An 18,095-nucleotide genomic window follows, 5' to 3' on the forward strand; every position below is an offset into this window, starting at 1 on the left:
CAATTAAAGCGTACATGAGACACATATTTTCAAATATTATTAACAATTTATGCACCAGAGTCCATTTCTTTTAGCCATTGGCCCTATATTTAGCTGTTTGTAAAATCAGCCATGCTCGCCACTAAAATGGATTTTAGTCAGTGACACGTTGCAACCTAAGCTGTACACATGGATGTTGGAAATTGATATTCTTGCACAGAAAAATGAAGCTAGAATACTTTTTACTAATTTAGGACACTAACTGGATAAGCTTGATTTTGAGAGCAGGAACGCATTGTCGAGATCGGGTGCCGTCATAATTATTCAAAATCCAGTGACATGCTGGATAATGGGAGGAATTGAATATGTGTTGACAAAGGGCGACACTAGTTACTTAAAGAGATATGGAATTTCATCTAAACCCTGTATTTGACACTGGCATATTTGAGATTGTTTGCACGTTTTAGTATAATTTGACCTCCATCAATGCTTTTTATATTAGATGTTGTAGTAAATGATCTCACAGGAGTATGGTATTAGAGTTGGATGTTAGAAAATTGAAGAATTGGAAGACTCCTTCCAAATTTCACATTTTTTCATACTTTCTTAATTCTTTGGTGGTTAGTCTGATCCATCGTTTTGGAAATTTGAGTTGTCAATATTCACCTGCGACGTACAATTTGGTTGTCGGCTAGTACACGAATGCTGTTTCGACGCAAAGATTCTATGCATATTAAGTATTAGATTTGTATACGCTGCAATGGAATCGCAATGTTTGAATAGCTGAGTTATATCCCGTACCTTCCGCTACGAATTATAAAAAGACAGGCCTCTGAATTGATCTTTTAAGAGTATTTTTTACTTTTGTAAAAATAGTATGGGAATGGAATGTGTTAGGCTCATTGTTCACCAGAATTCACTTAAGCCCTGCTTCACAGATTATGACGTACTGAGTCCCCCCCCCCCCCCTCCCTCACAAACCTGCCATCTTGATCTCCAAATTTTAGAGAGTACATACGTGTTTCATGTAATGCAGACATGTTTAGCACATGCATACATATTTAGCGCGTTTTATTCACATGCTAAATATAAATGCAATTTTTTGATATGCTAGGAAACGAAGAGACAGTTCTCGCTGAGACAAGTCTCGTCTATTATTTGGGATTTATATATACCTAAGTGCTAGTATTTAACATTTGCGTTCGTGGTTATATTTCGATGTCCCCATTTGTGTGGAACAAAGACAACCAAAAGACTGCCGTCAGAAGGAAACCAGTACACATTATCATGACAAACTGCAGTTGTCACATAGTTTAGGTTGTAAATACACACAGCCGATGATAGATATCATTTTAATGTGTTTTTAACTTCCTACAATGCATATGTACTTTAACCGATGTCATGGATTTTTACATTGCTTACGCCTGCTTATTTATTCATTTATTTGATTGGTGTTTTTATGCTGTACTGAAGAATATTCACCTATACGACGGCAGCAAGTATTATGGTGGAGGAAACCGGGTACAGATACGGGGAAACCACAACCATCGGCAGGTTGTTAAAAAACCTCCCCACATACGGCCTATGCCTGATTAACTTCCCATGTCAGTCTTTTTAGTACTAAAGTAGGATGAAAAAGTTTACACAGAAATCAATGAAATAATTCGGCCCTAGGAAGCTAACTTCTGCGACATATAACTGGATGAAATAAGAAATGTTAACCGCTGGAACTTATATATGCACTTGGCAGGAAGCCAAAGTACTGGTTGCTCAATTAATATTATGGGGACGGGCTATTCGCTTCATGGTTACTTACTGGAGGCCCTTTCTGCCCCGGTGGTCCGGGCGGCCCATAAGGCCCCTGGATTCCGTCTCGTCCGTCCCGACCATCCCGACCCGGAAGTCCACAACAATCAGCGGGAGCACCTATAACCAAGGAGAAAAAACTCGTATGTTGCCCACTTTTGAAATGTTACAAATTAACAGCAAAGTTATAAGAAAATCTAAAAACTAATCATACCGTAGGCTGTGTTGGTCCTTATCCAGTGTAGAGGTTAACAGCAAGTTGTATATGGAGTAACCAGTATTGCCAGACAAGGATTAATGCAAAATGTAGTTTGTTGTATTTAAGAACATGTTGTGAAGAGGAGAATATTTGTATGGGTGTATTGTTAAACGGAAACAGAGCTGTTTGACAGCATTAGAAAAACTCCCATGGTGCACTGAAGAGAAACGCTATCCGATCATTTATTCTTGGCAAATTTAGCGGTTAAGTATTTATCATTGACATCAGAATGGTAATACTTCAGAAATATGATAATGTTAAAGTCTCTTACCTGAGGCTGATCTTTCCACTGTACTCTCTTCTTCAGTGACATGTTTACTTCTCCCGTCAGTTGATAGCCCCTGATATATAAACAGTAGATGAAGTATGTTTCTACCTCACCTAGTATGACTGAACAGGGAAATAAGACCTACACCCAGATTCAGACAATGTCACTGATTTGCAACTATTTTAGGTGAATTCTTATTCGGAATATTTGATTTGAAGATAAACTGTTCACAGCTTCTGTAGGTCATGGTGGAAGCAATTGTATGTGTCAATTGTCGATGAACGCAACTATGAATGACTTTTTCCACCACTCTATAAAAGCTTGATTTCGCCCCTGAGTATCAATCAAGATTGGTGTAATCCTTTTGCATGACTGGTGGACAAATCTCAGCGCGGTGATATCAAACACTCACCTGACCATTGACAAAGGTACACACCACAAGACAATGATAATCATCTTGCACACACTTGTTAAGCTGCAGTATATTGGCTGTAGCTACAGAACGGTAGCAAGTTTTAGTCTGACTGGACTTTGGTGAAATCAACAGAGTGTATTTATAAGCCAGACTGTCACTAGATATCTACACAACCAGCCCACATAAACGGTCTGTTTATATATCTTACTTATAAGTCAGATTAGTTTATGTAAACTAATCTCATAATACTGAGCGTTTGTATATCTACGGTATTGGTTGTTTATACCAAGAAATACTTCTTTCATAGTAAATTAACCTATCCTATATGGCACTTGAGACCCTTTCCACATTTACATGTGGCTATCGTGGGAATGTTCCTGATGTTGCTGGGGTTTTCTGTAACTCATTTTAAATATACATGTAGTCACACAGTTAACAGAAAGAATTTCATGCCATCCGTCAGTGGATGCTGGCACCAGAGTGTTTATTCAGGTGCAGTTCATATAGGGTTCTGAGGTGAACCATATCCTGGAATATTGGACTTCCGAAAAGAGAAAAAAGAGCTTGTAGATAATATTTAAACATTTACATTTAAATATTTAAACATTCTGGCAGCTACATGAAATATAAACCTATACTATTTGCTCAAGGCGAAATGATATTTATATGAGAATCTGAACTTCCAATGAACTTGTGGTATTCTAGCCTCTTACCATTGTGAGCTCAACCCAAGTCACGCCGGCCTCCTCTCCACTTGCATAGGCGGGAAGCTTTTACTGCAACCTGCAGATTGTCGTAGCTTTTTCCCATGCTTTGTCTAATTTTACTCACCATTGTTCTGGTGCCCGTCATACAAGTGAAACATCCTCCGTACGGAGTAAAAAAACCTATCAAATAAATAATTAAATGATCAGAATCATGATGGATTAATATGGATTATCCACCACTGTTCGCTATTAGCGGCAGAATTTATAAGCAGTATTTACTTTAACAGTATTATGTGTTATTACGTGTTTTATTTTATTACTTTTCTGATGTTTGACTGATTGGTTTTTACCGCAAGAACATTTTAACCTATATGACAGCAGTCAGGTTTATGGATAGATGAGTTTATATTGTATGAGAGTTCGTCTGACAATTACAGTTTGTGGTTAAACGAGATCGATCCTGTACTTCTTCTTGACATATGAGGATATTATATATCAAGGATATTTTATCTGATCATAACTGAATGAGAATGTGCCAGAGTGTAGAACAACTTTTCTTTAAATATAACCTACAGGAATAGTCTTACGACATTTATATTATACAGATCCGAATTTTGACTGAAAATCCGGTCATATCAAAATACTCTAACATGATAGGTGTGCTCTACATGGGCTTACACCTGGATGTGAGTATAGGGCCTACCGAGAGTTAAGGAAGAGTCGAGGAGAACGATTGTGTCAGTGTAACATGACTCAGTAAGGTAACGCGCTCTGTTTGTGTTATTTGTGTAACTTCGGGTAAGTAAAACGCAAAATGCATCCTGGTAATCATTACATATAGTTTAAAGCTACATCTCGGGGATGAGTGAAGCGGATATGTTCATGGTTACCGTTTTTTACACCTGGTTTAGTTTTGGTAGGATTATAAACAACAATGAGAAAGTGTTTTGCAGAGATCCATTGCTAAGATCTATTTTATATATTTAGTTTTCTGTAAAATCAGCCATACTCGCTACCAAAATTGCTTTTAGTAAGCGACATGTAACAATACATGCTCTTCATATTATTGCAAAGGAAATGGAGTTAAAATAATTTATTTAATTTATAATGTTAAACTCCACAAGCTCAGTTTTGGCACCAAGAACTTGTTGCCTCAGGTGACGTCATCATTATTCAAAAGCATGTTACATGCTGGGCAATGCTGGAGAGTATTTTGTTTTACAATGGCTGCACCAATAAGCGGTTTGAATAAACTCTGTGCAGTGGGACAACCAACGCTAGTGTCTCTACGAACTGAATACATCGCTTTAATTTGCTAACATCCATCACTAAATCTATACTGCCGTGAGATCATATACTACAAGAGATAAAATAAATTTGATTTTGTATTGTTATATTACACTAAAACGTGTCAACAATTTCAAAGATATCAGTGTCAGTAAGAGGGTTTACAGTTATGTTGATAGCAGGTACCTGATGTCGCCCTCCGTCAAACATGTTGAACTCCGCCAGTGATTTTTGAATAATTCTGATGTCACCGCGGACAATGGGTACTTGCCATGGAAACCGAGCTGATGGGCTTAAACATTATGAATTAGAAAAAGTGCAAGAATATGAACTTCCAACATATTTACGTGTAGAGTTTCTGTTGTTACGTGTCACTGACCAGCGCCAATTTGATAGCCAGTATGACTGATTTTACAGATAGCTAAATATAGGCAACTCGCTTAAAGAAATAGAAAGATCCATAATGGATTCTGTCCCCGGTTGCAACGTTGGGATATGGAGCAAACACAATGAAGAAATGTTCATTGGCAGTTCTTCCAATCTGATTGTGCCTAATGCAGTGGCACACACGATGTCAAATGGCATAAGTAATCCTCCTTGTTTCATGTATATCTCTATACGTCAACCTGCTGTGTTTATGCTGTCTGTCACCATTCCTGACCAAGTAAATGTCCCCTAACCGGAAGAAGAAAGCTGGATTCGAACATTTGGATGCGATTAGTATTTCTTAACGAGTTTTTGAGTGTTGTAAAATCACCAGTCGTACCCGTCGACCAGAAGAAGATTCTCTGTGTTGCTGGTGATTCACATGTGACCAAGTAAGAAGATAAGCAGATTCATGGGTATGGAAGTTGAGTAGATTATTGCTACCCTCCTATTCACCATATCGGGAGTGCTAGATCAATCCTGTGGCGAGTCACATCTAATATCTTTAAAGTTGTAACTTCTTCGAATTCCTTGGAATTCAGCATGAAGGGGACAACTAGTTGACCTGTATCAGCATAATGGCTCGGGCAGGGCGCCTTAATTGCCTTCGGTAAGGCGTCTCAGTGAAGCTGCACTAGATAAAAGAGCGATGGAAATCCGACTTGCAACAAGGAGGCACATTACAAGCGTTCTAACAATTCTTTCGTCGTCATTTGACTGACATATTGTTAAGTACGACGTTAAACCAAAAGCACCCACCCACCCAGCCTATTCAAAATAGTCACAAACATCAGGTAACTTTGTATTGTCAGCAGAAGCATCCACAAATAAACCGAAGACCGTCAAAAGGATAACAAAAATCGATTAGCTTATAATGTGAAAACAAGGTGTATAAACGTTTATTTATTTTCATCAGAGCAATTAGGTAGAAGTATTATTCGAATTTTTGTTCTGGTCTTTTATTGTACTCATGCTTCTTCCCTACAACATCTCACTATAATGCATTTAATCGCATTAGTGTGAAAGCAAAATATTCTATAATTGAGAGACAGTACCAGCTATTGTATTACCAAATGAACTGAAAAGATTATTTTGTGCAAACGACACACGTAATCTCATAACCGTTCACATATGGTGGACAAGGTAGTGAGCTACAAACAGCTTCTACCACGTACAGGAGATTTCCATTGACGTCGGGAGCGGTGGTGGGATGAGTATCTGGATCCTGGTCCACGCATACGTACTCAGACCTGTGGTACATGTGGTGTTGGGACATAAGAAATCCCAGGTACTCCATTGTCCATCCCGATGGACATTCGAGTCGGGCTGGGATCATCAGGTGACTCAACCTACCCGGAGTATAGCACACAGCACACTGGGCCTCTCTGTTATGAGGAATGACTCCCCCCGAGTTTGTTGTGCGGAAGACATTATTCCCAGAACTTATCTCAAACTCAGTTCCAAACAGATACGATTTGGATTGAAGTCCAGGGTAGGTTTTGTTGAACTGGGGATCGAGTGGGAGACACAACTGGTTAGCTCCGCTTCCTGTGTGCTTGTAGTAAGAGCCAGCCATTATACCTAAAGATAAAGCACATTTGCAAATAATAAAGAAGACACAGCTATTTCCTGCAGTACTGAGCCCACAAAGGATGTGCATTAAAGATATGTTCATAAGAATATCCAGTGGTGTCACACAGATAAAAGCGTGACACCTTATCACTTGATGTGTGAGGTACTACAAGCAGCTCAGTAGTACCACTACTAAACTATTTAACAACAAAGCCGTTTATGTGTAGTACTAGTGTTCTCTTACACTGCAGCAGTTCATGTGTACAACCACCAGTGTACTTACCACACCTAATGTGTAGTACCACAATTCTATCAATTTCCACAGTTCATGAGTACTGCTACCGGTGTACTTAACCCCATTTAATGTGTAGTACAATAATTCTATTACACTTCATCAGTTTATGTGTACGACCACCGGTGTACTTAACCCCACTTAATGTGTAGTACAACAATTCTATTGCACTTCAAAAGTTCATGTGTACAATCTCCGGTGTACTTAACCCCATTTAATGTGTGGTACAATAATATTGTACTTCAGCAGTTCGTATGTATTACGAACTACTGTAATAGTAGTCTATTACATCTAAGAAGGTCAAAATCATACTTCTTACTGAGTCGCTTGGCGCTCAGCGCTGAAAGGTCAGAACAAGGAAACAGGACACGTTGGCCCAGTGTCAAAAGAAGACACACTATCTGTACAATGACATAATGACTTCTCGCCGTGGTATGACTTAAAAATTTTTAAGTACGACGTTATACACGGAACAAACCTATATACCTACATACGTACATATATACGTACAGGTATACATGCGTACATTCCTACATACCTACATACCTACGTACATACGTACCAACGTACATACGTACCAACATACATACCAACATACATACCTACATACATACCTACATTTATACCTACCTACCTACATTTATACCTACCTACATACCTACTTACCTACCTACCTACCTACCTGCGACTTTGCTCCTGTACGAGAATCCTTTTATCACGTGAGCTCTCTTTTAGAACTTTTCAATTCTGTAGAAAGTGATACTACATGTATTTTTGATTTTCTCTCTACCATTGGTATGGCAGGAAAGCTGTGATTTTAAACTACCGTCTGTGTTTGTTATGTGACTTCTGGTGTCCTTTTTTGACTGAATAGTAAATAAATTATCCGTAGTAGATCGACTACTTGACGTTTTATTGCCGCGATAAAACTGAAATATTTTTGAAAGCGACGTTAAAACTTTCAATCACTCACTCACTCACTCACTCACCTACCTACCCACCCAACCACCCACCTACCTACTTACCTACCTACCTACCTATCTACCTACATGCATGCATACATACGTACGTAAGTACGTACGTACGTACATACATACGTACATACGTACATACGTACGTACGTGCAAGCGTGCGTAATTTAAAATTACATAATTACATGTCTACACACGTACAAACGTACAAACATACATATGCACAGACATAGATTAATACATCCATACACAGACATAGATTAACACATCCATATATATCTACATACATACTAACGTACAAACATACATACAAAAATACATACGTATATACCTATCTACATACATAGATACATACCTATACACCTACATACCTACCTACCTATACACGTACATAAGTAAATACATGTATACATACGGGGCCTCCGTGGCTCAGATTTTTAGCGCGCTAGCGCAACGTAATGACCCAGGAGTCTCTCACCAATGCGGTCAATGTGAGTTCAAGTCTCACCAATACGGTCACAGTGAGTTCCAGTCTAGCTCATGCTGGCTTCCTCTCCGGCCGTACGTGGGAAGGTCTGACAGCAACCTGCGGATGGTCGTGTGTTTCCACCCACCATAATGCTGGCCGCCGTCGTATAGGTGAAATACCCTTGGGTACGGTGTAAAACACCAACCAAATAAATAAAGAAACATATATACATACATACGTACATACATTCATACGTACATATCTACATACATACATACCTACATGTGTTAAACATACATGCGTGCAAACCCACATACCCAGCTATATATATACGCGCATACGTAAATACATAAATGCGTACATACCTACATACCACGCACACACACACACACACACACACACACACACACACACACACACACACACATACAGACGTACACATGGGGCCTCCGTGGCTCAGTTGGTTAGCGCGCTAGCGCAGTGTAATGACCCAGAAATCTCTCACCAATTGCCTAAGGTTGTCGTATGTTTGCTTTGGGAGACACCCACAATTTTGTGCGCGCGTGTTATACGCTGACGTAAACACTCGAAAAACGCACTTGTTTGTGTACTTGCAATACCTCAAAGAGAGCGACCACACTTGTGTATGGACGTGTTAAGTGGTGAAGTCAACAGGAGAAGAAAAAACAATTTTAAAGTGATTTGACATTTTGACTTCAGTCTATGATCGCTTTGCGATCTCATGGCCAGCTGATATATGGTGACGTTAAAAGGAGAGCACACCAGTAGTGTGTGCAGCAGTTATTTAGGGTCTATGCTGACGTCAGTACAGGGATGACTATAAGGAAAAAGTGAATGCGGAATGAGCAAGATGCTAGTCTGTCAATCTTAAGGGCACGTAAGCTGTTAGTTCAGTTCTAATCTCAGAAAATATCTAAAGGCTCAGAGTAAATGTAACTCTTGAAAATTTTTGTGCAGCTTAGCCGCAACTTGCTTATTTTTTTACCTGAGTATAGTCTTTCCGAATGATCCGGACAGATATTTCTTCCCCAGCGGGTGTAGACAGCTCCTCCTGAAAATCTGTAAAACACACTAGAATGATTAGCTAGTGCTAAAATCGACAGGTAAATTTAAGCACGGTGGCTAAGTTTTAGCGAAGTGAACCGTCACTTCTGATATCTTCAGTATGATGTTACAGTGAGGCATAACTATACATATGTCGACACTGTCCAGATCTACTACCAGTAGATCTCAGACGTGATATATAATATAAGGATATAAACGACGCACAACACAAAGTCAGGAAAAAAATACGGAGGATTTTTACTTATTCGCTAGGTACAACCGGTCGCTTATTAATATCATATACTTGGTCATTTGGTTTAGAAATCCCTATTTTGCTGCAAGCATATTTAAATTTTATTTATTTTCATAACCCGGCTTAACCTTCAAGATCAGTATATAGCTACTAAATAAAAGATAGAGAAAAATCAAACTGGACACGACAACGACAAATTGGTGATTAGTGATAAAATGTATCTGTTTTTATATTACAACAGAAAAACCAACTAGTCTTTTATTGCCCGTTGACTACAAATGTCAAAATCCTGTTTTAAAATAATGATATGAACACCATATTCATGCCTTCCCGTTTTCTCATATTTTTATATACATTGATTTCTTACCATGACTTATGGATTTTGTGTCTTCCTCTGTTCCCGTTGTACCGTCTCCGGTGTTCACACCAGAACGGCCGAAGTTGGCACCAACCAATCGTTCTACGAGAGTCTGGAAAATCTTGTCCAACTGATTGTCCAGATTTATCACACTCTGAGGTCCCTAGGAGGGACAAACGATAGCAAGTACATGTAAATTATTGTGATTTAAATGCTTGCATGAGTTACAAATTTCTTTTATGTTTATATTATGGATAAAAAGACTTTTTTTTTTTTTGATTGGTGTATTACGCTGTACTGAAGAATATTTCACTTATACGAAGACGGCAAGCATTATGGTGGGTGGAAACCGGGCTCCATCCGCAGGTTGCTGGCAGACCTTCCCACTTACGGCCGGAGAGTGGATAAAAAGAGGCCGTGAAAAAAGCAAATTTCTATTTGGTATTCGTACTTTTAATATACTGTCGATTATTGCATCAAACGCCTTCACTGTAAGTCTTTAGGTATTAGAATGAGTATATAATTCAATTCTTTTGTAAGTAAATATGCATAGAATGTTCAGAATAAGTGACACTCTGCTTCATAATTGTGTCTTGTTCCTCTTATCCCGGTGCTGATGACTGTATATTTATGGCGTTGAATTCGGTGGCCTGGTTGGGGAGGAACAGTTGCGCAATTAAAGCGTACATGGGACACATATTTTCAAATATTACTAACTATTTATGCACCAGAGTCCATTTCTTTTAGCCATTGGCCTATATTTAACTGTTTGTAAAATCAGCCATGCTCGCCACTAAAATGGATTTTAGTCAGTGACACGTTGCAACCTAAGCTGTACACATGGATGTTGGAAATTGATATTCTTGCACAGAAAATGAAGCTAGAATACTTTTTACTAATTCAGGACACTAACTGGATAAGCTTGATTTCGAGAGCAAGAACGCATTGTCGCGATCGGGCGCCGCCATAATTATTCAAAATCCAGTGACATGCTGGATAATGGGAGGAATTGAATATGTTTTGACAAAGGGCGACACTAGTTACTTAAAGAGATATGGAATTTCATCTAAACCCTGTATTTGACACTGGCATATTTGAGATTGTTTGCACGTTTTAGTATAATTTGACCTCCATCAATGCTTTTTATATTAGATGTTGTAGTAAATGATCTCACAGGAGTATGGTATTAGAGTTGGATGTTAGAAAATTGAAGAATTGGAAGACTCCTTCCAAATTTCACATTTTTCATACTTTCTTAATTCTTTGGTGGCTAGTCTGAACCGTCGTTTTGGAAATTTGAGTTGTCAATATTCACCTGCGACGTACAATTTGGTTGTCGGCTAGTAAACGAATGCCTGTTTCGACGCAAAGATTCTATGCATATTAAGTATTAGATTTGTTTACGCTGCAATGGAATCGCAATGTTTGAATAGCTGAGTTATATCCCGTACCTTCCGCTACGAATTATAAAAAGACAAGCCTTCTGAATTGATCTTTTAAGAGTATTTTTTACTTTTGTAAGAATAGTATGGGAATGGAATGTGTTAGGCTCATTGTTCACCAGAATTCACTTAAGCCCTGCTTCAAAGATTATGACGTACTGAGTCCCCCCCCCCCACCCTCACAAACCCTGCCATCTTGATCTCCAAATTTTAGAGAGTACATACGTGTTTCATGTAATGCAGACATGTTTAGCATATGCATACATATTTAGCGCGTATTATTCACATGCTAACCATAAATGCAATTTTTTGATATGCTAGGAAACGAAGAGACAGTTCTCGCTGAGACAAGTCTCGTCTATTATTTGGGATTTATATATACCTAAGTGCTAGTATTTAGCATTTGCGTTCGTGGTTATATTTCATTGTCCTCATTTGTGTGGAACAAAGACAACCAAAAGACTGCCGTCAGAAGGAAACCAGTACACATTATCATGACAACTGCAGTTGTCACATAGTTTAGGTTGTAAATACACACAGCCGATGATAGATATCATTTTAATGTGTTTTTAACTTCCTACAATGCATATGTACTTTAACCCATGTCATGGATTTTTACATTGCTTACGCCTGCTTATTTATTCATTTATTTGATTGGTGTTTTATGCTGTACTGAAGAGTATTTCACTTATACGGCGGCGGCAAGTATTATGGTGGGAGGAAACCGGGCACAGATAGGGGGAAACCCACAACCATCAGCAGGTTGTTAAAAAACCTCCCCACATACGGCCTATGCCTGATTAACTTCCTATGTCAGTCTTTTTAGTACTAAAGTAGGATGAAAAAGTTTACACAGAATCAATGAAATAATTCGGCCCTAGGAAGGTAACTTCTGCGACATAAAACTGAATGAAATGAGAAATGTTAACCGCTGGAACTTATATATGCACTTGGCAGGAAGCCAAAGTACTGTTGCTCAATTAATATTATGGGGACGAGCTATTCGTTTCATGGTTACTTACTGGAGGCCCTTTCTGCCCCGGTGGTCCGGGCGGCCCATAAGGCCCCTGGATTCCGTCTCTTCCGTCCCGACCATCCCGACCCGGAAGTCCACAACAATCAGCGGGAGCACCTATAACCAAGGAGAAAAAACTCGTATGTTGCCCACTTTTGAAATGTTACAAATTAACGGCAAAGCTAGAAGAAAATCTAAAAACTAATCATACCGTACGCTGTGTTGGTCCTTATCCAGTGTAGAGGTTAACAGCAACGTGTTTAAGAGTAAGTGGAGTTGTATATGAGTAACCAGTATTGCCAGACAAGGATTAATGCAAAATGTAGTTTGTTGTATTTAAGAACATGTTGTGAAGAGGAGAATAATTTGTATGGGTGTATTGTTAAACGGAAACAGAGCTGTTTGACAGCATTAGAAAAACTCCCATGGTGCACTGAAGAGAAACGCTATCCGATCATTTATTCTTGGCAAATTTAGCGGTTAAGTATTTATCATTGACATCAGAATGGTAATACTTCAGAAATATGATAATGTTAAAGTCTCTTACATGAAGCTGATCTTTCCACTGTACTCCCTTCTTGAGTGACATGTTTACTTCTCCCGTCAGTTGATAGCCCCTGATATATAAACAGTAGATGAAGTATGTTTCTACCTCACCTAGTATGACTGAACAGGGAAATAAGACCTACACCCAGATTCAGACAATGTCACTGATTTGCAACTATTTTAGGTGAATTCTTATTCGGAATATTTGATTTGAAGATAAACTGTTCACAGGTGCTGGAGGTCGTTGTGGAGGCAATTGTATGTGTCAATTGTCGATGAACGCAACTATGAATGACTTTTTCCACCACTCTATAAAAGCTGGATTTCGCCCCTAACTATCAATCAAGATTGGTGTAATCCTTTTGCATGACTGGTGGACAAATCTCAGCGCGGTGATATCAAACACTCACCTGACCATTGAGAAAGGTACACACCAACAAGACAATGATAATCATCTTGCACACACTTGTAAAGCTGCAGTGTATTGGCTGTATCTACAGAACGGTAGCAAGTTTTAGTCTGACTGGACTTTGGTGAAATCAACAGTGTGTATAAGCCAGACTGACACCAGATATCCACAAAACCAGTCCACATGGACGGCCTGTTCATATATCTCACTTGCAAGTCAGAAGTTGTTGATGTAAAGTCATCTAATAATACTGAACATTTGTATATCTAAACGTTTGGTTGTTTATACCAAGAAATACTTCTTTCATAGTAAATTAACCTATCCTATGTGGCACGTGAGACCCTTTCCACATTTACATGTGGCTAGCGTGGGAATGTTCCTGATGTTGCTTGGGTTTTCTGTAACTCACTTTAAATATACATGTAGTCGCACAGTTAACAGAAAGAATTTCATGCCATCCGTCAGTGGATGCTGGCACCAGAGTGTTTATCCAGATGAAATTCATATAGGGTTCTGAGGTGAACCATATCCTGGAATATTGGACTTCCGAAAACGGAAAAAAGAGCTTGTAGATAATATTTAAACATTTACATTTAAATATTTAAACATTCTGGCACCTACATGAAATATAAACCTATACTATTTGCTCAAGGCGAAATGATATTTATATGAGAATCTGAACTTCCAATGTCTATTGAGAGGGCCATGCTAGACTTAACTACCTGAAGACATTCGTAGATTTTGTGGTATTCTGAGCGGCTAGCCTCTCACCATTGCGAGCTCAACCCAAGTTATGCCGGCCTCCTCTCCACTTGCATAGGCGGGAAGCTTTTACTGCAACCTGCAGATTGTTGTAGCTTTTTCCAATGCTTTGTCTCATTTTACTCACCATTGTTCTGGTGCCCGTCATAGAAGTGAAACATCCTCCGTACGGAGTAAAAAAACCTATCAAATAAATAATTAAATGATCAGAATGGTGATGGATTAATATGGATTATCCACCACTGTTCGCTATTAGCGGCAGAATTTATAATCAGTATTTACTTTAACAGTATTATGTGTTATTACGTGTTTTATTTTATTACTTTTCTGATGTTTGACTGATTGGTGTTTACCGCAAGAACTTTTTAACCTATATGACAGCAGTCAGGTTTATAGATAGATGCGTTTATATTGTATGAGAGTTCGTCTGACAATTACAGTTTGTGGTTAAACGAGATCGATCCTGTACTTCTTCTTGACATATGAGGATATAATATATCAAGGATATTTTATCTGATCATAACTGAATGAGAATGTGCCAGAATGTAGAACAACTTTTCCTCAAATATAACCTACAGGACTAGTCTTACGACATTTATATTATACAGGTCCTAATTTTGACTGAAAATCAGGTCATATCAAAATACTCTAACATGATAGGTGTGCTCTACATGGGCTTACACCTGGATGTGAGTATAGGGCCTACCGAGAGTTAAGGAAGAGTCGAGGAGAACGATTGTGTCAGTGTAACATGACTAAGTAAGGTAACGCGTTCTGTTTGTCTTATTTGTGTAACTTCGGGTAAGTAAAACGCAAAATGCATCCTGGTAATCATTACATATAGTTTAATGTTACATCTCGGGGATGAGTGAAGCGGATATGTTTACGGTTACCATATTTTACACCTGGTTTAGTTTTTGTAGGATTATAAACAACAATGAGAAAGTGTTTTGCAGAGATCCATTGCTAAGGTCTATTTTATATATTTAGTTTTCTGTAAAATCAGTCAAACTCGCTACCAAAATTGCCTTTAGTAAGCGACACGTAACAATACATGCTCTTCATATTATTGCAAAGGAAATGGAGTTAAAATAATTTATTTAATTTATAATGTTAAACTTCACAGGCTTAGTTTTTGAACCAAGAACTTGTTGCCTCAGGTGACGTCATCATTATTCAAAAGCATGTTACATGCTGGACAATGCTGGAGAGTATTTTGTTTTACAATGGCTGCACCAACAAACTGTTTGAATAAACTCTGTGCAGTGTGACAACCAACCCTTTTGAAAGGTGTGCTCTACATGGGCTTACACCTGGATGTGAGTATAGGGTCTACCGAGAGTTAAGGAAGAGTGGAGGAGAACGATTGTGTCAGTGTAACATGACTCAGTAAGTTAACGCGCTCTCTTTGTCTTATTAGTGGAACTTCGGGTAAGTGAAACGCAAAATGCATCCTGGTAATCATTACATGTATACATATAGTTTAAAGTTACATCTCGGGGGTGAGTGAAGCGGATATGTTCATGGTTACCATATTTTACACCTGGTTTAGTTTTGGTAGGATTATAAACAACAATGAGAAAGTGTTTTGCAGAGACCCATTGCTATGGTCTATTCTTTTATATATTCAGTTGTCTGTAAAATCAGTCATACTCGCTACCAAAATTGCCTTTATTAAGCGACACGTAACAATACATGCTCTTCATATTATTGCAAAGGAAATGGAGTTAAAATATTTTATTTAATTTATAATGTTAAACTCCACAAGCTCAGTTTTGGCACCAAGAACTTGTTGCCTCAGGTGACGTCATCATTATTCAAAAACATGTTACATGCTGGGCAATGCTGGAGAGTATTTTGTTTTACAATGGCTGCACCAATAAGCGTTTTGAATAAACTCTGTGCAGTGGGACAAATAACGCTAGTGTCTCTACGAACTGACTAGATCGCTTTAATTTCCTAACATCCATCACTAAATCTATACTGCCGTGAGATCATATACTACAAGAAATAAAATAAATTTGATTTTGTAGGGTTATATTACACTAAAACGTGTCAACAATTTCAAAGATATCAGTGTCAGTAACAGGATTTACAGTTATGTTGATAGCAGTTTAGGTACCTGATGTCGCCCTCAGTCAAACATGTTGAACTGCGCCAGTGATTTTTGAATAATTCTGATGTGACCGCGGACAATGGGTACTTGCCATGGAAACCGAGCTGATGGGCTTAAACATTATGAATTAGAAAAAGTGCAAGAATATGAACTTCCAACATATTTACGTGTAGAGTTTCTGTTGTTCCGTGTTACTGACCAGCGCCAATTTGAGAGCCAGTATGACTGATTTTACACATAGTTAAATATAGGCAACTCGCTCAAAAACCAGACTATAGAAAGATCCATAATGGATTCTCTCCCCGGTTGCAATGTGGGGATATTGAGCAAACACAAGGAAGAAATGTTCATTGGCAGTTCTTCCAATCTGATTGTACCTAATACAGTGGCACACACGATGTCAAATGGCATAAGTAATCTCCCTTGTTTCATGTATATCCTCTAACGCCAACCTGCTGTGTTTATGCAGTCAGTCACCATTCCTGATCAAGTTCCAACTAAACGTCCACTAACCGGAAGACGAAAGCTGGATTCGAACATTTGGATGTGATTAGTGTTTCTTAACGAGATTTTGAGTGTTGTAAAATCACCGTCGACCAGAAGAAGATTCTCTGTGTTGCTGGTGATTCACATGTAACCAAGTAAGAAGATAAGCAGATTCATGGGTATGGAAGTTGAGTAGATTATTGTTACCCTCCTATTCACCATATCGGGAGTGCTAGATCAATCCTTTGGCGAGTCACATCTAATATCTTTAAAGTTGTAACTTCTTCGCTTGGAATTTAGCATGAAGGGTATAGTGCAACAACTGGTTGACCTGTATCAGTATAATGGCTCGGGCAGGGCGCCTTGCTTGCCTTTTGTAAGGCGTCTCAGTGAAGCTGCACTAGATAAAAGAGCGAAGGAAATCCGACCTGCAACAAGGAGGCACATTACATGCGTTCTAGCAATTCTTTCGTCGTGATTTGACTGAACTATTGTTAAGTACGACGTTAAACCAAAAGCACCCACCCGCCCAGCCTATTCAAAATAGTCACAAACATCAGGTAACTTTGTATTGTCAGCAGAAACCTTCACATATAAACCGAAGACCGTCAAAAGAATAACAAAAGTCGATTAGCTTATAATGTGAAAACAAGGTGTATAAACTTTTTTTTTTATTTCATCAGGGCAATTAGGTAGAAGTATTATTCGAATTTTTGTTCTGGTCTTTTATTGTACTCATGCTTCTTCCCTACAACATCTCACTATAATGCATTTAATCGCACCAGTATGAATGCAAAATATTCTTTATTTCAGAGACAGTACCGGCTATTGTATTACCAAATCAACTGAAAAGATTATTTTGTGCAAACGACACACGTAATCTCATAACCGTCCACATATGGTGGACAAGGTAGTGAGCCACACGCCGCCTCCACCACGTGCAGGAGATTTCCGTCTAGGTTAGCAGCGGTGGCGGGATGAGTATGGTCCACGCACACGTACTCAGACTTCTGGTACGTGTGGTGTTGGGACATAAGAAACCCCAGGTACTCCACGGTCCATCCCGATGGACACTCAAGTCGGGCTGGGATCATCAGGTGACTCAACCTTCCCGGAGTATAGCACACAGCACACTGAGCCTCTCTGTTACGAGGGAGGACACCCCCGAGTTTGTTGTACGGAAGACATCATT

This window comes from Liolophura sinensis, chromosome 7 (assembly GCF_032854445.1).
Source record: "Liolophura sinensis isolate JHLJ2023 chromosome 7, CUHK_Ljap_v2, whole genome shotgun sequence".
NCBI classification, from domain to species: Eukaryota; Metazoa; Mollusca; class Polyplacophora; order Chitonida; family Chitonidae; genus Liolophura; species Liolophura sinensis.